General features: G+C 45.9%; 1 protein-coding gene and 1 pseudogene across 1 annotated transcript in view; both read right to left on the reverse strand.

Annotated features, from left to right (window-relative positions):
- LOC118514525 (locomotion-related protein Hikaru genki-like) overlaps positions 1-23,165 on the reverse strand; it is a 105,930-nt gene that overhangs the window by 75,157 nt on the left and 7,608 nt on the right. The window lies entirely within an intron of this gene.
- The window catches only part of LOC118514574, a 60,183-nt pseudogene that overhangs the window by 26,485 nt on the left and 10,533 nt on the right, over positions 1-23,165 (reverse strand).

The following is a 23,165-nucleotide window of genomic DNA, read 5'->3' on the forward strand; positions in this document are numbered from 1 at the left end:
CACTGTGGGAGGACTAGGAGAGCCGCGCCAAAAAGCATCACCGACGCTGACAGTCATTCCGATTGGCAAGCGGTGGTGGTAAGGTCGCCGACCATAGGTAATTGATTATGTCATAACAATACGCAACAAACATTAAACATGTCAGATTAAATTTGCAGATGCGAACCGGAACCGGAATTTATATGTGCATAAACATCGTCGATGGGGTGACATTCACGGGACAAAAGCGACCCAGCGAAAGAATGTGGACAAATAGTGAGGGAGAGCCCGACATCCTCAGGATGTTGGAATTCGAGTTTTTGCCTTCTAGGCTCTTCTCTCCCGCTTTTCACATTCCGAACAGAGTGCGTGGAGAAGTGATTCGTTTTTCTATGGATCTCGAATTGAGAATTGGCCAAGCATGAATATGTGTTATTCTTCCTTTTCCACTCTCTCTGTCTCTTCGGGATTTTGCGTTCCGTTGTTTCCTATTTTGATGCTGTCTTTCCCACGCGAATCATTTCTGATTGCCTCACATATATCGACGCGAGCTAATGAAGTGTGAGTGGATGTGAAGTAGCATCATCGTTCACATGTGAAATCACCGCCACACCACGCTGCTTGCTTTACTCTGCCCCGACGCTAGACAGTCTTTTAGCCGTTTGGGCAAATTGAGATAACCAATTAGGCATCGCTATTGTGCGAACCAAGATCCGGATGATTGAAAGAAGCGTTAAAGGCCTAAAAGGTGCTTCATCATACGCTCGTATCGGTCGTACAGGAAGTAGGAGAAGCGGGACCTGTGATGCACAGGATTTAAGCACAAAACCTAGTTCCAATTGCTCGACACGGAAGGCATCACAAGCCGGTATCAATCGCGCGCTTTTAAACACGGCAAATTCATTCATTTCAGCCACATCGATCCCGATCGATTCCGGGCCAATGAGCAGGACTGAGCCTCTGCCTTCGCCGCCATGTTGAAAGCCCGAGGGCACCGGATAACAACAGACAGGCAGACGAGTTTTGATCTCACTCATCATAAGCCGCACCACCCGGCGCAACTAATGTGTGCCAGTGCGCGATCAATGTTTGCCATCACCCCATTCCCATATTATGCAATAGAGTGTTCGACGTGATGTGATCCCCGCGGCTACGACGATTGAAACACAGCACTGTGTCGACGTGCGTGTTTTGTGCTCGTGACATTTTCCCTCCTACCGAGACACAGGTGTCCGAGAGCTGTCTTCCTTTCTTTTTCCTTCCTCCAATACGCTTGATTGAACAAATCGAGAGCAAAATGGGAGTGTGGATGAACTGCCCGAGATTAGGGGCGAAAAGCAGCGGCCATATTCTCGCAATGTGCGTAATCTTAGTGCCGCGTGTGGGGTGGGCTGGTAGCCGTTTGATATCGTCTAATGCTTGATGCGGTGTACGAAAAGAATATAGCAGATAAAGAAAGCAAAGCGTTTCGAACGTCACATTGTTCGATCCCTGGGAGCATGAAGTTCATCGAATCGTACAGGTAATTGATGAAACATTCGTAGCGCAGTAAGACACGCTTTTTTTGCACCGGCAAAGCGAACGAACATTCCCTAGGCCTGTTCCTTTCCGGCCGATTTTTCCATCTGAAGTGGAATCATTTTTGCTTTCCGTCTGCCTCTTCTATGATTGCCGATGTCTGTATTGATGTTATGTTTTGTGCTTTACTTGCTCACGCGCTCTCTCACTCTCTCTCTCTCCCACAAGCATCGATTATTGCCGCTTGCCAGTGGTTCTTCCTGTTTCGCGTGTATGGTGTATCGCAATTTATGTGAACATAAATATCCACCTCCCGTAGCTCGCACAACACGGAAGCGATAGCCACCGGGCATAGGATGAATGAGCGACTGAATGAATGTTATTTTTCCACATCGTTAAAAGCACGGCACAATACATCATGGTATGGTTGAGTGCAACGGTTTTTTCTTCTCCTGCTCCCTGCCAGGTACAGCGCAAATGATGTGTTTCACGCTTTTCATTCGTCCACCAGGTAGGAAAAGCCGGGTCGAAAGAAAGTTTTTGTCTATGCGGCGAAAAATGATGTGTACGAAACAACATCACACACGCTGCATTCAATCGATGGTCCATGTTCAATTAACAAACAGCGCTTGTTATTTAGTTAGAAAACAATGCACAATAATAATATTTTTTATGGAAAGAATTTAATTAACTATTAGGTATTTTTGTGAGTTGGATATTTACCAAATATCCTAACATGAAAAGGCCCACGAACCAACGAGAACGTTGTTTGTTTTATCTATTTACTAACTTTCCTAGGTTTTATGGTACGAAAAGTGACCGATTTATGGAAATCATATTGCAAGCAATTAGTTAAAAATGTTGATGTATAAATTATTATGCATAAACATTTCGATAGAGCGACTTGGTGGTAGATGGGACAGCGGCGCCGGTCTTCATACGACCGGACCATGGTTCAAGTCCCTTCTGAGCCGTTCCCTCATAGTGAGGTCTGACTATCGAACTATTAGTCTAGTAAGCCAGAAATAGCCTGAGAGGTCGTTAGGCCAAGAAAGAAGAAGAAGAACAAACATTCTTTATTGGTTTATCACTACGACATCTAATGTCTGCTTAAAAACTCCTTAACCCGTTTCGAAATATGATGTCCTACTAATTTGGGATGCGGTGAGAAAAAAGCGTAAGTACTGAATCTCTCATTACAGCTTATCATTTTGACCGCCCATTTTACCACCGTTTAATCATTCGATGGAAATTATCAATTTTTAATGAATCAAAAAACACTGCATTCATAGCCTGTCCAATCGGTAAACAAGCTAGTGCGAGTGATTCAATATTGATGTTTCATGCTCACCCACTTCCCCGTTGGTTCTGTGGCAAACTAATCCCAATCAATTCGCTGTAATCGGCGGGTAAGCTCGGACTGAGCAGTGATTGATGATATCAAAATCGCATGCAATCGTTAATTAAAAACATAAACAATCTTATCCGATCTAAATGCACAAAGATCATTCGTCATTTCATCATCGCAAACCCAACCAAAACACGCCACGCTGTCAAGTGCACTGGGCTGCTGATTCACTTTGGACCAATCGACCCTCATTCATTCAGCTGCACAAGCATCCCACTTTAAAGCACTAGAATCGGTTGTGTTTTTCACCAGAATGTTACGTTCGTCAATTTCACATGATCAATGCAAAACCTATTCATCAACGAGATAGGATTCACTCTGCTAACCTATGCATCATTTCAGTTCCCGTACATCGGAAGAGATCTGCGTTCACCCTAACGTGATTATGAAAGCAGGCCGACGCTCATTTACGTTACTTACATAATGCATCGACTGGTGAGGCAAAACTTTAAACCACTTCTAACGAGTGCTTCAAAAAAACAAAGACTCTTTGAAATAGGATTTGCCCCAGATAGTTGAACCGCAAACTGGACGAATACGGTTAACTATTGCTTTTGCTGTCAGTGTTTGGCAATGTCGGGAGCGCTCCTTTCGATGCGATGTTTCATCTTCCGGCAGAGCACAAACACGTCTTCTCGTGTTGCGCCCAGTAGTAAATGAGTAGCGGTGCAAGAAAGCGGATAAGGGCAGCGTATTCTTAAGAACCAAAGCGAACCCAAAGATCGGTTACGAAAGATACATTCTATAGCGGTTGACCAAACGCCCGACTAGGGCGAACCAGAAGTTAGCGCATGCAAAATGCGCAGCCAAAGTGGCAAACAGAAGGCAGACAAATTTGGCATGAATACGAATTTCGAGATGATATCTTCAAAGTGGAACTTTGTGGCGAAACAAATTTTCCGAACCGTTCACGCTCGGGTAGCTGCTCCGTTTTGGGGTCTCCGAAAGTTTCAAACCAATTTTCCCCCACTCTCGTAGGACATTTTAGGTGTGTTAAGTGAGTGTGTGTGTGTTCCGTTAGTTACACCTAGGGGCTCAACCTCCAGCACTTACGGTACGGAGCACGTGATCTGGTAGAGAGGGTCGTGTAAAAATGTTCTTTTCGATCGGTCCTACATAAGCACCACTTATCACCATACTACCACCACACGCACACATACACAGACGCTTCCATTTGCTGAGTGTCCTTGCGGTATCGTTAAGGTAATGTCACCGAATGTATCCTGTGGCAAAAAGTTGGCAACAATTCCACCCCAGCGCTCTCACTCCATCCCTCACGGCCCCCCCGATTCCCTTTTACCCACCAGATGATGCGAGATTGCAACGAGATCTAAGCTTCCGCCGAAGATGCCTTGCTAATGCGTTCCCTGTGTTGTGCGAGAAACCCGCAGACCCTTTTTATTGGGCCGATGCGAACAAGGCTGGGTCAAAACTTCGTCGAAAAGGTCTATCACACGGATGTTCGGATGCTCGTTAGGCCGGAGCAAGTAAGGTCGTACCGTGTAAGAGATTTCAATAAGCGGTACATCAGCGGTGGAATGTTCCGGGAACTTTAATTGTGATGCGCCGGTTACACCAATAAGTCAAGTCAAGCCATTTGATATAGGTTCATGCTAAAGGGATGCATGATAGGCGAGGGATAAGGTAAGGGTGTAGCGCCGTCATTCGCTCAATAAAATGTACCATCAAGCAAAGTACGTGGAACACCTTGAAGATCAGCAGATATTTCTAATTTCGACCGTTTGCACGAGCAGTTTGCTTTCCTCGGAAAGCCTTTAGCAATGTTTACATGACATCTGGAACCATTACATGCATCCGCGAACGCAGGTGGAATATATTTTTCATCCACCAAACACACCTCACACCCTCTCTCTCTCCCTCGTCCCCACATCACCACAACGAAAGGTGTCATAGCCATCGACACAATCCCATTCCAATAAGACCGGTAAACTCTCTTACCGTTAGCAATAAATCCACAAGTAGCTAGAAGGATATCATTTTCCTCACTTTCGCTGGAAAACCTCATCTCTGTCCGTGGCACAGTACAGTTCGTCAACAAACACGGATCAACAAAAGTGTTCCTAAACGGAATTTGTTCCAGGATCCGTTGTATGCAGCCCGGCAGCGACCACACCTTACGTTTGCCCTTTTCGTACGGGCGGGAAGGGTAAGTATCCTTCCCGGAGTCGATAATCGTGTTATGTCGTCGTTGTCGAGGTCGTCTTTTGGTTGGTTTACCTACGGCTTTTACTACTTTTTTGTTGTTGCTGTTGCTGCTTTGTGTAAGCCATCAGGAACCAATCAACCGACCGTACACACGCACAACGGAGCCCTTTTTGTTCCCGTCGTTTTGTCCGCCCGTGCGCACGGTACGAGATGTCTGATATTCTTTGGTGGCAAATCACCTGTCAATGCATGAGACCAGACCCCCTGCTACAACCTGCTCGTACCGTAATTTCACCTGCAAACAAGGTCGACAAAAATGTTGCCTCGCAGCCTGGTGTTAAGCGGCCTGCGATGGTTTGCTGACGTTCGACATAAAGGTTTCTCCGTTTTGGGATGCTTTGTTGTGTGTGTGTGTGTGTTGTATTGTAGGGTGTGCATATGAAAAAGGATACACACACACACAGACACATATGTATGGCCCGTAACAATGACATACCTCCTTGAGTGAGCTCACTCACTTTCCGGCTTCCTTCTCAAGATCCACGTGCCCTCTGTTCCAAAAGGAAGACCTCCTCTTACAGCTGGTTAAGCTCGTTCGAAGTAAAGCAGGAACATTTACACACGAGGTACATAAAGGTAGATCCGAAGATAGAACATGAGAAAGAGAGCGAGAGAGAGAGAGACAGCACAGAGCGTGTGCTTTTGGCGATCAAATTCAATGCTTTTTTCACCGTCCAAAATGGGATGAAATTGATGCGAACGAGGCGAAACGAGCTGCCAACCAACGAGATGGAAATAAATTCACTCCTAGGAAAAACTCACACCAGGACGCACTGCGCTCGATTGTGTGCGCCATTCTTGGCGAGTGCTTTGTCAAACTGTCACTCATACGAATTTCCGGGCTCGGGGTCCTCACAACGGCAGAGGGAAACAAATGTTCGAACCGGCGAAGCGTAGAAAAGAGCAACAGAAAAGAAAGTATAAATATATATTCTTTTATTATCATTCCACCAGCACCAGCACCAGCATTGGCTGAAAACAAATGTGCCCACGCAAACCGGGGTTTGCTTTTGTTAGCCGGAAGTTTGAGTTTGATCACATTTCAACTTCATTGCTGATGCGGGTTGGACGGATATTTTCTGTGGATCATTGCCCCGGTCATCGTATCGTTCGTTCGAAGCGCATTGGCACGTGCCCGAGGGCCGAGGCTGTGTCCGTCAGTTTGGTAGCTACTGGCAGGCAACGCCAGCAACGAAACACACGCACTCGTTTGAATAGACAATCTAACACACCTCGCTGCTTTTCATCACCATCATCGTCAGCCGGGTATTGCGAAGCAACAGCATTTGCCACACCAGCATCATCGACCATCCACCATCTTTCTACCTGGTAGGCAAACAATGGCCGCCAAAGCGAAAGTTTCCTTCGAGAGTCCGATAGATTCTTTTATGGGTAATAAAATAAAGCGGCAAATTGTTTCGACCATGACGCTGCTACCAAGCGGGCAGCCAACGCCAAATTCACCCCGACAGTATTATATTATTTCCTCAAATAAACCATTTTCACGGACCCGTTTCGTTCTGCTCGCCTGAGCGCTTTAGTTTACCTACATCGTAAACGTGCAGCAAGAAGCGCTTCCTTCTACTTTACTGTTGCTTCACATCAAAGTGCGTCCCATGTGCATTAGAGCAAGCGATTGGGAGAGGAAGTACCGATGTAACTAGGTCTCACCGAATTTCACGAACGACCAAATTATACGAGACACCAGGCGCCTCCATCATGGAACGAACCACCAGGCACCTCCATTATAGTCCGAATTGAAACTGGATGGGAAAAAGAGGCCGGAACATATAAACAACCAAGAGGTAAGCATTATCGTGGATAGTCTTAAGACATTTTCGGCAGAAAACGCACAAGGTTGATTAATTTGCAGTTCAAAGTAAAAGGGACATAAAACAAGGTTGCTAAAAAGACGTAAAATAAATAGAAACCCGCTATAAAGAAGTAGTTTTGCTACAGCATTTTTTGTAGTTGTACCACAACACTGTATTGTACCAACGATTGGTGTCAGGGAAAAACAATGAAATCTCCGTTCTTCCCGAATGGACCGAAATGAAAAAGCTAAATAAACCATCAAGTGGTCGTACTTTTTTCACCATTCCGTTTCTTCATTTTATTTCATCCCACAGCACACCTTAAACGGTTTTATCACACCACCAGGATAGGACTAGGCCGTAATTCTTTATTTCACTTGCGATGGGGACGTATGGTTGTAACGCACGTTGAATAAATGAACTGCACCCACCACAATCCCAAGCCACCCACACACACCTTTCCACCCTAGCGCTCGCTGTGTATTTGCGAGAATGGAAAACGAGAAAATCATCCAGCGGAAACACCCTGGACCCTGGACTTGCCTAGCAGGGCATGCCCATCCCCCAATCGTTCAATCGACAGGATGTACAACCGGTACAACGTCCAGCGGAAGCCACCGAATGCCACCGATGAAACAACCGTGTGTCGATCGTGTGTTCTTTTCCGACTCAAGTGACACCGGGCCAATCGGATGGGATAGAAAACCTTGATGTGCCGCACTGTCGGACGCTTTTTGCAAGCGTCCGTGGTAGGGAAAGCGAAGCAAAATAAAGATACGGCGTACACGGCTGTGCCCGGGACCGTTCGACCGTCTAACGGCGTCGAGTGGCCGTAACAACGTGTTAACAGAGTGCGATGTGCAGTGAGCTGTTTGGGGAAACACACACACTCACACACACAAACAACTACGCACAGTGCACAATCCTGGGTCCGGAATATCTATCGTCAGTGTTTGGTTTTGTTTAGCCGTTTTCTCTCTTACTTTTTGCATAATATGAAAACAGTCGTGTTTGAGACCACCATCACCATCACCATTGCGACCGTGCGCTGCTAGTTGCCACTTTGCAAATGGCATCGAACCGAAACACGGAAGAATCACCGCGCCGACCCCATGGTGACGGGTCCCGTCATGGCAGGATGGAGGCGCCCGGTCACGCATCATTCCTGAGTGGCTGTGGCAAGCGCTGCCGTGTGTTGTGATGAAAAACCCGTCGGTCGGTGACCCGCAAAACGGGAAGTTGACACAACCGTACGCCGGCGAGGCGAGGTAGAAGTCAAGTTAAGCGCTACGGCAACTTAGAGCAACTGGCTTTGAAGCTTGAAATTACGTTTTGTGCGTTCCTGTGTGTGTGTTTTTTTTCTCTATTTTGATAGGAGATCTCTGTACAAGGACGCCCTCGGACTCACAGTAGCAGCAGCATCGCACTGGGTAACCGGGTTTCAAATCGAGTGCTGGGACAATATAGCCTACGGGGCAGTACGGCTACACCACTCACCGGAAAGCAATTAATATTCGTGCGTGAAATGAGTATACAGCCGACAGGAAAGGACAGGACCACGCCGGGTCTACCCCAACACCGGAGCAAAACACGTGTTTATGTATCCGGTTTTCCTGCCCGCGCGATGATGATGAGGAAGTGCGTTAGGGTCAGCGCGCTGGGAAACATCATTTGATTTTCTGACTGCGCTGTACCAATTTCGGGGGAGCGTGATGGGAAAGGTGCTTCAAGCTAGCTTCCTTTCACCAAATGCGTAGCAAAACATTAGTGCTACAATGTGGAGAACATTACAAAACCTTTTCATTCTCAATGAAACACTTTTGGCACACGGGTAAGCTGTTTCACGCCCGTAAGCCATATAACCCTGGTGATGATTGAAATAAATGTACGAGAGAGGGACCGGCTGGGTCCGGGTCAAATTTAAAGCCTCCGAAAATTTGCCAACCGACCACCACTTCAAACCCATCTTCATTTCGGCACTCCAGTCAACGGTGGTGGTGTTGTAATATGGAAAATTACACACCATCACACTACACGCTCTCGGTACGGTTTTACAGAGGTTGCCATTATACCCAACATGCCAACGCTTGAGGGCAGTACACCTCATCCAACGCCTCCATCCAAACCGGTCGCCACTCGAAATGCAAACTGTCCAATTAAATGTTCCCACGGCCGGTGCCGGTGCCCGGTGCCTTTTTCTCACCTTTCCCATGCGCCCCAACGGAGAAAAGGCGGAAAGCCGACCTGGGTGAACGGCTCCTTCGGAACGGTAATGAAACGAAATTGCGTTACGGCACGGTCAATTCAATTATCAAATCCATTCAGCGAATTATATATGTTTCCTGCTTTCTGCTTTCCACGTTGCCACGGGATGGTTTCTCGGTCTTGGTTGGGGCCGTTGATGGGCGACACTCAACACAATGGAATCTTCACCTACCCGATCCACCTTTAGCTGTCCCTACTGTCCCCAGCAACAAAAAAGGACCTGTTGCGGGAAACACACTCTCACACACACGCGGCAGAACGAGAGACAACCAGTATGAGCTACACGAGAGGAAAATTCATTAAATTTCCACTACTCACAGGCCATCCACCAGTATACGGTTGTTCACGGTAAAATCGGACCATCCTTGCGCTTCTTCTTCCAGGGTCCATTCTTTCTTTTCCCTTCTGTTTGCGTATGGAAATGAACGCATTTATCGAAGCGTTATAAGCGACGATATTATACTCATTTTCGGAACCCGGATGCCAACACCGGCTGATCATCGGGCAGTGTGCGAGTGTGGATCTATTCGTCCGAGAAGTGCCGCCCAAACCCACCACAACAACAGAACGGTTGACCCACGGATTCCAGTTCGCTGCATATTCACCGGTCTGCCTGCGTTCAGCGCCACAGTGCATCACCATCGTCAGGCACGCGACTTCCGTGCGTCCGTGTTATTACCGAAGCGCAGCACCAGCAGCGGTGATTAAAGATCATTCATTATAATCGTGTGTTTTCGCGACGGAACTCTGCTCGCCATTATACTGGTAGGCGGGCATCGCAGAGCGCCCACGAATTCGGTGCCATCATCTTTGTCCATCCTCCGGCATCGGTAATGGTTGCTAACGAGCGGAAATTAACACTTCCTGTCCGGTTTTCGGTTGGCCGGCCGGTTCGCATCGGCTGTCGACCGGCCGACACACAGGAAGCGCTATATTTCCTCAATCAAACAATTCGTCCGTGCAAAGTCAGTATTTAAGCGAAACGGGAGGAATCCACTGGTCGAACCATCCGGGGGGCACTGGCGCAGAATTAATAGAGGTGCAAATGGATCAAACAGTAAAACAGTGTAGTCACCCCCGTTTCGTTATCCTTCTTCCGGCGGGCGGTCCAACAAACGAAAAAAAAAAAGATGAAGCAAATAAATAAAGCAAACAGTGACCGCATGTTGTAACAATTATTTTTAATTGACAGCATCGGGCAAAGGGGATGCCCGCCCACGGGTTCGTGTTCGGGTCAGTCATTAAATGAAATGCAAAGCAGGCAATCCCAAGGCCGAAGTCAAAGGATCTCGGCCCCGGCAAACCATCACATGCCCGGTAATCATTAGCGAAAGGCCTCCACTACCGAAGGTTTCCAGCGAAAACGGAGAGGAAAAAAAACTACGAATAACCTCCAAAAAACCGGTAGGTCCGGGATGTGATTATTATTAATTTTTTCATCCACCTTTACACAGTGCGCCCTATGGCGGTACGGATCTTCAAGCTCAAGTCCGTGGATGGATGGTTTAATTGGAGCGAAAGCTTACCGAGGATTTTGTTTTTCAGCTCTCTGGTTTTTTGTGGAAAATCAAACAAACGGTCAAATGAAGTAACGCAAACATAGCACTTCCACACACTAGAGATGGGCATAATTGGTAAAACAAATTGACGATTGGGAAAAAAATCGGTACTGGTTGCAGAAGGTAGCTGCAAACGAAATGTCCGGAACCGGTTGGAACCGTTCTGAACCGTCCGGAAGCGTCTGAAACCGTTCAGAACCGTCCGGAACTGTCGGAATCATAGGAATCGTCTGTATCGGCGGACCCGTCCGAAATTGGCTCTTTATATACCTTTCCGATGACTTCGCTAACGTTCTAAATGATAGATCTGCATTACCGATTAAAATTCCTGCATAGTAGTACAGTCCTCTCGCATTTAAAATGGATAAATATCACATTCTGTCGCTCTAGAGTTGATTCACGCACTTTAATGTATCGAATTGTGGTAAATTCCGGTCTCCATTATTTGATATTTCAATGTCTACGTATTCTTCTTCATCTGCTCATGGTTGAGCTCGTCTATTAGACATGGCCAGGTCATTCGATCTCTGCATTCGAGCCCCACTAGGTTAGACTCTACCTCATCCTGTAAGTGAACTCGCTGTGCTCCTGTACGCATCATGCATGCTGACGAGCACGGTCCTGGTGGGGTATGAGTCCGGCATATTCATCACGTTATCCAGCCATCAGAATATCAGCGCTACCAAACAGCTCCACTAGCTCGTGGTTCAGTCTCTATTTCAACATGCCCTGCTCGCATACACCGCCAAAGTTCTCAACACTCGCCACTTGAAAATGGCGAGTGCATTACAAATTACTAACCAATAATGACCGACTACGATTTGGTTTCGACAGTTCCGGACTGTTCGGACACTTCCGTATTGTTCCAAATATTCCGACGGTTCCAGACGATTCCAAATGGTTCCGAGAACAACCGACGATTCCATTTCTTCGGAATCGGAACCGGAGTCAAACCGACCGGATCCGCAGTGAAAGCTCCATCACTACCCACAACCGATTCCCATTCACCGTGCAGTGATGGAGGTTCCGGCTGTGATAAAGTTAATGGTAGTCGAAGGGGTACACACACGTAAAATAAAATTGTACCATTAAAATGTAAACACACACGCGACCATCATTTATCATTTGCACATAAATTGCCTTAAAAGCGGTACACTCTCGAAACTCACTCTCCACTAGCGAAAATGAGAGTAGAGCTATAAAAAAAGTAATGAAAAATAGCTTCCCAGAATTGGTTTGGATTTGGTGAAAATGCAACAATAAGCAAACCAAACAACCCTCCCCCAACCCATGCATATGCAAATGAGTTCGCAGGAATAGGAACGCAGAATGGTTATCGAAAATGGTGTGGTCCGCTGCTACGAAGAAATGGTCACCTATTTCTTCTCCCATAATACCGCGTGATGCAAACGGGGTCCCCGATGCGAATGGTACGTGATTATAATATAACTATAACTGGCTCGTTTGTTACCGCACCATGTTTGGTGACATTTTATGCGATTGCGAGTACCATTGTTTGACCAATTTCTGGCCGGGCTACGGTTCGGAAGGTTCAGAAGGTTAAATAAACGATACAACGAGAAGCTAAAGAGCTATAACGGGGTTGAATGGTAAGGTGGAGAAAACGGATTAAATGGAAAACAGCACACGCGGGAAGGTTGGTTTTGTCTTGAGCTCAGCATTCCAAAGCGAAAAAAGGAATAGCATAAAACATAAAAAAAAACCCCGCCAATAGAAAATCGCCCCATTCCGTGCCGTTGGTACGAATCGATATGTTTGCCATCCGGTTGGTTATTTAAGTTTTCCAATTCCCCTTGTTTTTCCGACTGTTTTGAATGGTTTAGTTCAGCTCCTTTCTTTTTTTTGCTCCGTGTCCTACAGAGTGGCCTGCATCGAACATTCTTCGGTGCTCCCGAAGGAATGGAAATTGCTTATTATTTTTTAATACCAGGATAAGCCTCTTGTACAAACGAACTCAGGATTCGGTGAGCCCGGCACTGTTGCCAGGGAGCACGCGCGCACGACCATCTGACTTTGTCCACACTGCCTCTGCTCGGGTGAAAGTCATATTGCTCGTTCCTTGAATTTCGATTTGTTTTGTTCACCAATTTATACGCCGAGCACCGAGTGCCGAAACGAAAACCGTTATTGGATTTTGCTGCATACAAACTAGAAGCAACAAAAAAGTGTTTTTAATGTTTATTCTATCGAAAGCATGTTCGATCGGATACTTCTCTTTTCCCCCCTGCTCTCGGTTAGTTTTGTCTTCCTTCGCCGCGGCACAATCTTCGCTGACATCTTATTTAATTTGTGAAATATCAAACCGATATGGCTGATAACGAGCGCCCAAGAATGGGGAAGGGCCAACACAACGGAAACGGGTGCCCCGTAATTGATCAACGGACAGAGGCTAGGAATAAATTAACGAACGAAGCTGAGCCAATATTTTCCGTGCGCAATATTTTCACTTCCTGGATTTAATTATTACCCTTCACGATTCATTCCTGGGAATATCCTCTGTGTGTGTGTGTGTATGTGCGCCCTTTTTTTTCACGGCCCGAGAAACGGCATTAGGTGGCGGACCGAAAACGCGACACGCCACGAGCAAACTTTTGTTCCACTGATTTTCGGGACGAGCAAAAAAAACAATGTATCTACAAAGAATCCCTTTTGTTCCGGTTCCGGAAATGGAGCACAGAAAAAACCATAACTGAAACGGATTGAGTTTGATACGGTCGAGAGTAGAGAAGAAAAAAACTGTTTCAGCTTAAAAAAAAGGATAATTATATCGCTACCCGGAACCGGACCGAGTTGGCTGGTAATTGACGGCTTCCAGCATTATCCAGTAAACGGTAGCCAATTCCGGTTCGGGAGCTTTTTTTCCTCTCTTACTGTCGGCGGGATTCGCAAGGGAATCACGATTTTACAGCGTTCCGTTTCTGCACCGCCGATGGTAGGGTGTCCTTTTACACCGGTCCATCGGTCGGTGATCGGTTGTTTATCCTTTTTGCACACTGCGCTCCAGAGATCAGATTCCAATGAAAACATCCCTGTTTCATGCCATTCCATCCGTCCGTTCTGACAAAGTTTCCAGCGCCACCATCATCATCAAGTGCTAAAGCCGGAAGCACGATGCCAGCAGCAAGCAAAAATAAATAAACGGTCAACGTAAACAGACGGCGAACGGCCACCGCCGAGCGTGAAAGACGATTGAAGATTATTAGCTCGAAGCAACTACCGTTCGTCCGCTTCCTTTCCTTGGTTTGCTGTGTGAGGCAGCCAACAACAACAGAGTTAAAGTCAAGAAGGCGACCAGGATACCCTCCGGGCCGCAACCATGGTCCAATCCGGTTGTGCATCGGCTTTGGAGGTCCTCACGGAGAGGATCGTTTATTGGCAAATGCTTCTGAATCGTGATAACACTCGGGGCGCGGTTTCGGAATACTAAATTGCGCCAAGAAAAGGGACAGTCAAACCCTATTGCTAGTGGGATGGTCGATAGGTGCTATAGGGTTTATGCGTTTACTCGGGAAGTCACCAACGTTTGCAGGGGTTTTCGCCCAAGCTTTACCAAATGGTTAAGATTTATCCATAGAATTGAAGGTTATGAACCCTTCCAATTATTTAAAAATTAATATGGTAAGCAAACGTACTTCAATTGGAAATTGACAACAAGTCGTTTTGGGGTCCGTGATGTTCATCAGGTCTCAGGGTTAGTCTGATGGGCTACAGGCAATTCACCTCTCGTGATTGTAATACTGAAAATAAAAGAAAAAGAGTTTATAAGTATAAGATATTGTAGGACCAACAGATTTACTTCTTAAAACACATGCTTCTCAACTTCCCAACTTCGCAAGAAATCGCTACCGAATCACTTTCAACTCATATTCTCATATTCACTCTTAAAGTCAAGCAAACCCCTGTATTTGCTTCCAAAGAAGAGAAAACAAGTACAAACATTGGGCCATTGGGTATGGGTATGTGGGGGGGGGGGTAGTTTTCCCAGAGCAAACGCATTTCGCGCCCTCCACAACCCAACCCAACCGAAGAGTTTTGCTTCCGTAAACAAACAAATCCTCGGGGAAATGAAACACATTGCCGAAGTACCTCGTTCCCATGCACAAGGGTAAGCGACGGCAATATATATGGCAACAATATGGACCAAAAATTGGTACACCATCTTCCATCCAGCCCTAAATGGTCTGTCTCTGGAACCCAAGAAAAGCACAGCCAGTGGAAGGTGGGTTGCGAGTTGAATAAATTTTCGCTCCCCAAAAAACCTTCGACACAACAGCGCGAGCATGAGAAGGGATTCGTTTTAATTAATCGAAATTGAAAACAAACCAATCTCGGGCTGGCAGTTGGAGCAGGGGGAAGCAACGGAAGGCGCGCAGCAGGAAATTAAGGACATAAGGTGCCGCCGTACCGTCGACTCCTCGACACTCTCACCTACGGACGATCTACGGACCAATGGAGTGTAAAACGCATTTAGCGGGTGTGGGAACTTAAATTGAGTGTAGAAAATAAAAACCGCTCACTCCAGCCGATCGGTCCCTCGAGAGCAAGTCACCAGGTGAAGTCAATTATCCTGGGACGGATGGATCCCGTGCGCCCGTAACCGTTACTGGGTACGCGATATTACACCCTGCGACGATTTTGTATGGGAATTTATTCTTTTCAATTTCATATGACACACACACACATACATACATTCACATACACGTAGCAGCACTTTTCGCAACTTAATTGAACACGGCTGAGAAAACAACAGTAAAAAAGATGCTGAAAAGCAAAAACCTTACCGTTAAGTTTCTTTTTGCGTGTCTTTCGGCGCACACTCTTCGTTAAGAAGATTTATTCTGGGCCTGCCTGCCCCAACTCACCGAGGCCCGTGTGGCTTCTCCGCCAAGCAGCGAGACCCGAAAAAAGCCTGATGGGCATTTTAAACAGGGGCAACAAATCGTGAAATGAATCATCAAATAGAGTGCGCGTTCCGGAGCGGTACACGGCCGGGACACTCGCTGCCTGCCGTCGTCGGCCGTGTCTTCGGCCGGGGGTTTGTCTGTGCGGTGAAATTGTTTTACTTTTCCATTTTCCAATTCGGTCGGTTCTTGCGAAGCGTGAGAAGACCCAAACCGTCCGCCGGTTTCGGAGACCGGGAGTCAAATCTCTGGGCGATCCTTTCGGCTTTGTTTGGCTTTATTTGGCTTTGTTTCAGTTTGGTTCACAAAATTTCGTTAACTTGTACGTTGGACTCACCCCTCCACGGTGGCGTGGTTGGGGGTTGGGTTTTCTTTCCACTCGCTGCGAAAAACGCTGGACCTCGAATCTGTTATTTGGCCTGTTTTCCCCTGATTGTCTTAGCTGGTGTTGTGTGTGCCGTGGATTTCTTTCTACACGTTCGTTCTTCACTTTGTGCCTCAAATCAATCTGTCCATTAGGAATGGAATTCGTCTATCATCGTTTTCATCTCCATCATTACGCCCGGGCGCGATGGAGCGATTGGCAAACGAGACTGAGATTCTTAACGACACACCCGGATCGGCTGGTCAAGGATCGGGAAGCGATGTTGGAAGGGAAGCTCAAATGAAACAAAAGCTAGAAATCAATTTTCATCAATCCGAGGAACGACGTGCTGGACGAGGTTGGATATTTCATAGCGTCGACGGCCAACAAACCACTCCGGGAATCGAGCATACCGAAATTGACATTCCTCTTTTTAATCTCTCAGTCCGGGCGCGCAATCTGTGGCGACACGTGGGCGAAGTCTCTCGCCGGACCAGCCGACCGAGTGATTAAATTACATCAAGCTTCCAGGGAAAAACGGAAAACTTTAATCTGCCCCATCCCAAGCGACGCCGGTGCTAGTGTACACTCGTCGAGCTGCTGCTGCCCTTCATTCGGGTGTCTATCTTGGCCTTGGGTGACCGGATCGAATGACGGTTTTGTTCACTCCTTCCACTACCCACTACCACTGGGTTAGGAGAGGTTTTTCCCATTTTTTTTTCGTTCCTGTTGTTTCAGGAGAGACTGAGAGATTCTCAGCCCGCCTTAAGAGGCACTTTTCGGTGAAAGCTTTAAAGGTGTGCTAGGTGCTGGATTTTGGCTTTAAGTCCATGTCTACAAGCTCGTGTTTGTCTCGAGGTCACACAAGGGATCGGGCACCCGAGCGACAGATTAGGAGAAATACTGCTGGGGACGAAAAGTCCTCAGCGCCACCCGAGTGACGAGGTGATGTAATCGAGTTCTAAGAGCTGGGATCCTCATCTTCCCCACCTAGCTTTGCTTGACGCTGGTCGAGCTTGAGTTGAATATTTTCATCAGCAGATGACACTGCTGTTGTTTCATGTTTCCGAGAAAACAAACCATTTGATAGATTAGATAAGTGTTGCATGTAGCTTTCAGAAAGGGTTGATTAATTCAATGGCTAGTAGCCTTAAAGTTGCTTCACTTTGCTTCTCCAAAAATTGGATGCTCCTCAGTTGTACACACAACATTCACCTCTTTAACCAGAAACTCACCCTGTTTTTTCCTAAAAAATATCGATTCGGATTAAGTGAGCAAAATTTAAACGAAATTGATACACCTCAAACGGGATGGTTATCTCTGATAGCCTAATCCCGAGAAATGCAATCGCATGTATCTACATAATTGCATGAACATTCGATCCTTGCACATGTTTCACCAAAAGTCCTGCACTTGCAAAAGCTGCACACACACACACACATGTCCAAGCGTCGTCTAACGACCACAGTACGGATGGCCAAACGGACGGAATCGATACCCGCCAGGTCTGCAGTACGGCGCGCACTTTTACTAATATTAAGCTCAGCCCAGAAAGGGATGCCTTCCATCATGGATTATGCTTGCCTTAATTCATTATTTATACTGTTGGAAAAGCTATTATCTAGACCCTGGGAAAGTATGAAGCTGACTGCAACAGATCCAGCTGCCGCCGGCGATATCGAACACACCCGAAGCCGATCCTTTCAATCATACCACAAAGGCTCGTAAAGATGATTGGAAAGCAATCAAATTAATAATGCAATGTAAAGCTATCATTTTCACGTATTCGTGCTTGCCTGCTCGTGGACCCCGAGGTCCAACGCATCGGATGGCCAATAAACGACGCGTTTGGACCGGAGTACTTTATTTCTTTTTAAACATACAAATGGAGCAAACGTAGCTGTTGAAACAGCTGATGTTGCAGCGGGCCGAGATTTGAGAATGAAGGTTGCAAAATATGAGAGCGTACCAAGTTTGTTCAGCATTTATTCAGCAAACAGGCACTGGGACGAATGAAAATGGGAATTTTATTTTCAGATTCGATTCCAAATAAAACCGATGCTTTTCTATTGTGTGACGAATAGTATTTGCATGTTGGATGTCGCGTGAACCAGATGGTTTGTTTATTGAAGACATCCGTACCTTCTACGAATTCAATTCAAATCGAGAACATTATTGATGTGAGTTGCTACCGAGAAAAAAGTCTCTTGTAATAAGTAAAAATCAGGAAAACGAACAATCGACACACACATAATTGTTACATCAATACTGCCGAAGCATGGTAACTAGCAGACGTCCCCAATTGACATTAACTACCTCCTCCTTCCAACCAAATCATACTCCGTAGCGTACAGGCAATGAATCATATCAACTGATCGATCACGTATCACTCATTTATCACGGATGAAATATTTCCTCCAATAAAAATGCTCATTTCAACCCCCAAGTAGCTGTGTAGTTAGCTGGGCTCATAAAGTTTAGTTCTGACGATTTGTTCTTCCTCTTCACCGCTCCGATACAGAGTGCTGTAACTTTTATTTAGTAACTCTGCGCCGTTCTGCTGCTGTCACCGTGTCGCGGGTGTGCCTAGCAAGCCATCGATGCTTTTCGCACGTCACATAAATCACCGAATGCAATAAATTTATCGTCGAACCTTCCAAACACCTCCTCCATCAATGCTCGCTCTAACACACTCGAAAACACCAACACACCTAACCTACGCGTGGTGAGAGCTGCAGGTGTGTCCAATGTGTCCTTTATGGCCTCATTTCACCGCACCTCATTTTCGCCCATTCTATCACCCCCATTGTTGTCCCGAGCGTGCCCTCGGACTTAAAACATCAATTAACTCCGCTTCTAAGCGGAAAGCCAAACTAACATGTCCCTTTTTTGTGCCCATCGCAAAAGCCTCCCAAACGTGTGACGTGCGGGGTTTCGCACGCAGATAATCTTTGCCAAGGTCAACAGAACCATCAACTAACAATCCCGCATGTATGTCTCGCCCTTTGCTTCCGCACGTATGCTGCTGCACACCGCGATCGACTCACTGTCGACAAACTAGTCGGCGTCGGGCTGCTGTTTACTCTATTTCATCCACCCCGTTCGGTTCGGTGGTTAATAAAATATGTACCAAAGCCATTTCGGGAAACGCTAAACGATAATTGGTAATGATCTCGAACCTTGTCTCGCTCTAAATTTTCCGCAGTGCCGACCCGACCGGCAGCGGTGCGAATGAAAAGAACACGGTTGAGACTGGATGGGAAAAGGCGGGAGCAAGAGTCAACCATAATCCAAACATACGACGTGTACGTGGTCGATCCGGGCGACAGAATTGGCGCAACTTGCCGTCATTTGGTGGAAATTATATTTAACTTTTCCCGTTTCCAAGCTACCACTTTTCTCTGTCTCTCTTTCCCCCCCCCCCCTCTCTCTCTCTCTCTCTCTCTCTCTCTCTCTCTCTCTCTCTCTCCATGGAAACACTGTCCTTGGGGAGAAATGAACACGGCACAGCGCGTTCCAATGAAGTTCTAAATAAATATCGCCAATCGACTTCGGCGCTGGAGAGATGTCAACCAGCGCACCGTAGCGTAAGAAGCAGAGAGCTGGAAATCGGATAAATTACATTCAATATAACCGCACACTTGACGCATTTTATGAAGAAAACTTTTTTTCGGGCTCCTTTTTGCACCACAACCCCTGAATCGCGATCCTATTCATTCAGATTTGCCCACGGTTCGCGTCCTTTCCCTTCTCCAAACTAAAGGGCGCCCAATCAATTGGAACAGGAAATAAAATGTGTACCCCGGTTCTGCGCGATACCCTGCAATAGCTGCTGGTGGCATTTGGCTTCTATTGGTTGTTATCATCATTATTTAACAGGTGAAAACACCGCCATACCACCGAGCACCGAAATAATCATAAAAACGAGGAAACCAAACCAATTCCGAGGCACCAAAACAGGAAAGCCATTTTGGCACAAAGAGCACCATCGAAAGAAATTGTGAAGGTTTTCTTTTTTTTGGGGGGGGGAGGGGGGTTCCTGTTGTTATTTTATTTTCGCTGATGATTGTTTTGCGAATAACAACCCAAAACTGTGCGAATGCTGCCGATATCTAAGCACGGCGACATGCGGGACACTTTTTTGTTATATGGCGAGTAATGAAAGAGGTTATAGCAGCGCGAGAAAGAAGAGAAATTTAAGTGAACAAAAGAAAAAGCAAACGACGCACCAAGTGCTTCCCATCAGCCTTCAGCCAATTTGAAGGCGTGAAAAGGTCTTTCAAGTGGGGATTTTTTAGGGATTCATCTTATGGCAAGGAAATGTGTCAGTAAAATCAGTGTTATGAGGGGTGTTATGAGTTTGCCACGGTATTCACTTATCGACGGAGGAAAGAATGAATGCAAAAGAAAATGTGTCCCGGGTTGATTTCTGGGATTTGTACTGACATGTGACGGATTTTAATGACGTCAGATGTATTGACATATGATGGATAATAATAAACTATTATCTAAGTGTAGAAGGAAATGTGTATAAGCTCAGAAACTTCCCCTCATTTGCAATTGTTTTATCATTTTTGCGGTACAGAAAATAAATACCGTCTTCTTCTGTCTTTAGTCCTTAATATTTCCTCCTAGTCCTAGATGGAGGTCTTGGCCTGATATTTCTGGCTTCTTTGACTTAATTTACCCGTAGCTGGATAATCAGTTCTGCGTACGGGGTGTCGCTCCGGACGGGATTCAATACGATCCCAATCGTTTGGATCACCTCTGCCAACGATCCGCCTCCAAATACACTGGTGCTAGTTCATATAGCTGCACCCTAAAATTTACGCACTAATGTATTGATTTTACTGGTTTTTCCTGTGAATACTCAACATACTGCTCATTATTTTTAATGTTTTGTTTTATACTAAAACAAACAATTAATGTAAATTTCCCGGCATTCGGTTGGTTTCATAACCCTCAAATACATTTTGTCCTAAACTTGAATCGCATTCATTGAATCATTTCCTGCAAACAACGAAGAAAGGAACTACAATTTTCTTAGAAAACATTACTTGAAAACCGCTCAAAAACATCAATGGCATAATGGCAACCTGAAGCTGAGGATTATTTTATGCATAAAAACAAAAACTTACGTTATACGGCCTCAAAATCTTAAAAATGGCATTTAAGGCAACTTACTTATCAGGCGCTACAACCGCTTTACGGTCTTGGCCTTCTGCAACAATCCTCGATACCGCTCACGGTTCAGCGCCGTCGTCTGCCAATCCGTTATCCCGGCCGTTCTGGCGGACGCATCAACTCCATCAATCCATCTCAATTTGAGCCTTCCACGCCTCCTCTGTCCGTGTGGACGGCCTAAAAGGACTTTACGCGCTGGGTCGTCCGGTGTCATTCTCATGACGTGACCAGCCCCTGGCCAGTCTAATTAGCTGTAGGATGGTGAGACCATCGTACAGCTCGTAGAGCTCGTCATTGTAGCGGCTCCTCCATTGTCCTTCCACACATACAGGGCCGAAAATCCTTCTGAGCATCTTCCTCTCGAACGCGGCTAAGAGGGCTTCGTCAGTTTTGGACAGAGTCCATGTCTCAGAGGCGTATGTGAGTACTGGGACTATAAATGTTCGGTACAGTCCCAGCTTCGTCCGTCGCGACAGGTATTTAGAGTGGAGAAGTTTCTTCAGGCTGTAGTATGACCGGTTGCCAGCCAGCACCCGTGCGCGTAACTCAACATCAATGTTGTTGTCGGTGCTGACTTTTGACCCCAGATAGGTGAAGTTTTGGACGACTTCGAAGGTGCGGTCACCTATCTGTACATCACCCCTGCGTAAATCAGTGTTTGTTAGCAAGGCCGCTGGTGGTGTCACCATCATTTTGGTTTTCGCCTCGTTAATCTCCAACCCGAGGTTCTGTGCCGCACGCTCGATCCTTTGATAAGCTTCTGCTACATAGGAGAGCCTCAAACCAATGATATCTATGTCATCAGCGTATGCCAGGATCTGGATTGACTTATAGAAGATGGTCCCCGAAGTTTCCACCTCCGAGTCGCGGATGGCTCTCTCTAGCACCAGATTGAAAAGGAGACAGGCAAGCCCATCTCCCTGGCGCAGGCCTTTGGTTGCTGCCACCTAAAAGTTTTCCATCCACCTTCACCTGGAATGTGATGTTGGCCATCACCATTCTTACAAGCCTGGTAAGCTTGGCCGGGATTCCAAAAAGCTCATTGCGTCGTATTTAAGGCAGCAGACAATTCTTATTTAGAAAAAGTGAATCTAACTTATCGCTCGGTTCAACCCACACATGCAAACATCATAAAGTCCAAAATTTAATAGTTTCAAAATTGAGGCCATGCTTTATAATTAAAAACATCCGGAGTTGTTCAAACTAGACATGTCTGCTCTGTAGGACATCTTATAGCTATACAATTTTGCGTACGGGAACTTATCAGCTGTTGAACGTATTTTTAATGTTGAAATGCTACTATTTCATCTGGAAGTGCTCTTAAAGTAAAGGTATAAAGAAAGGGTATAAAGATAAGAAACTCTTTCTGAGAAGTGACATTGCAGACTAATGGCCTGATTCTAAGTAAAACCCTCGATACCTGTTGTGCTACTTGGGTAACTTTGCTGCAGGGACACATTCAGATTTGCTGATTGGGAATGATATTTGAATACACACACTTTGATGGCAGTCTGTCAACTAACCCAGAGGAAACTACACGTTTTTTGATGGCTCCCGACCTTTACGGGAGACGATACCACTAACCGAAAGAAATAAAGAAATATACAGTCCACTCAACGCAGAACAATACCTATAAAAAAAAACCTTTTGTAAATTTTTCCGCTATCATAGGGTTAAAAACTGAGAGCTTTTAACGTTTCTAATGAATGATTCAAACATTGTAAAATCATGCACTACAGCAATACACTATTCGTCAAAATACTTCTTCGAGTTACTATACTTCGAGTTTTCTATAAATAACAAGAAACCGTTTGCAATTGCATTTCACACACGTAACGAACTGTTCAACATCATCGAATGAAATCGTACTGGCGGTGGACACAATTTGTAAATACATAGAACTGCATATTACCAATGAAAAGTTAT

This window comes from Anopheles stephensi, chromosome 3, assembly GCF_013141755.1.
Source record: "Anopheles stephensi strain Indian chromosome 3, UCI_ANSTEP_V1.0, whole genome shotgun sequence".
In the NCBI taxonomy this organism is placed as follows: Eukaryota; Metazoa; Arthropoda; class Insecta; order Diptera; family Culicidae; genus Anopheles; species Anopheles stephensi.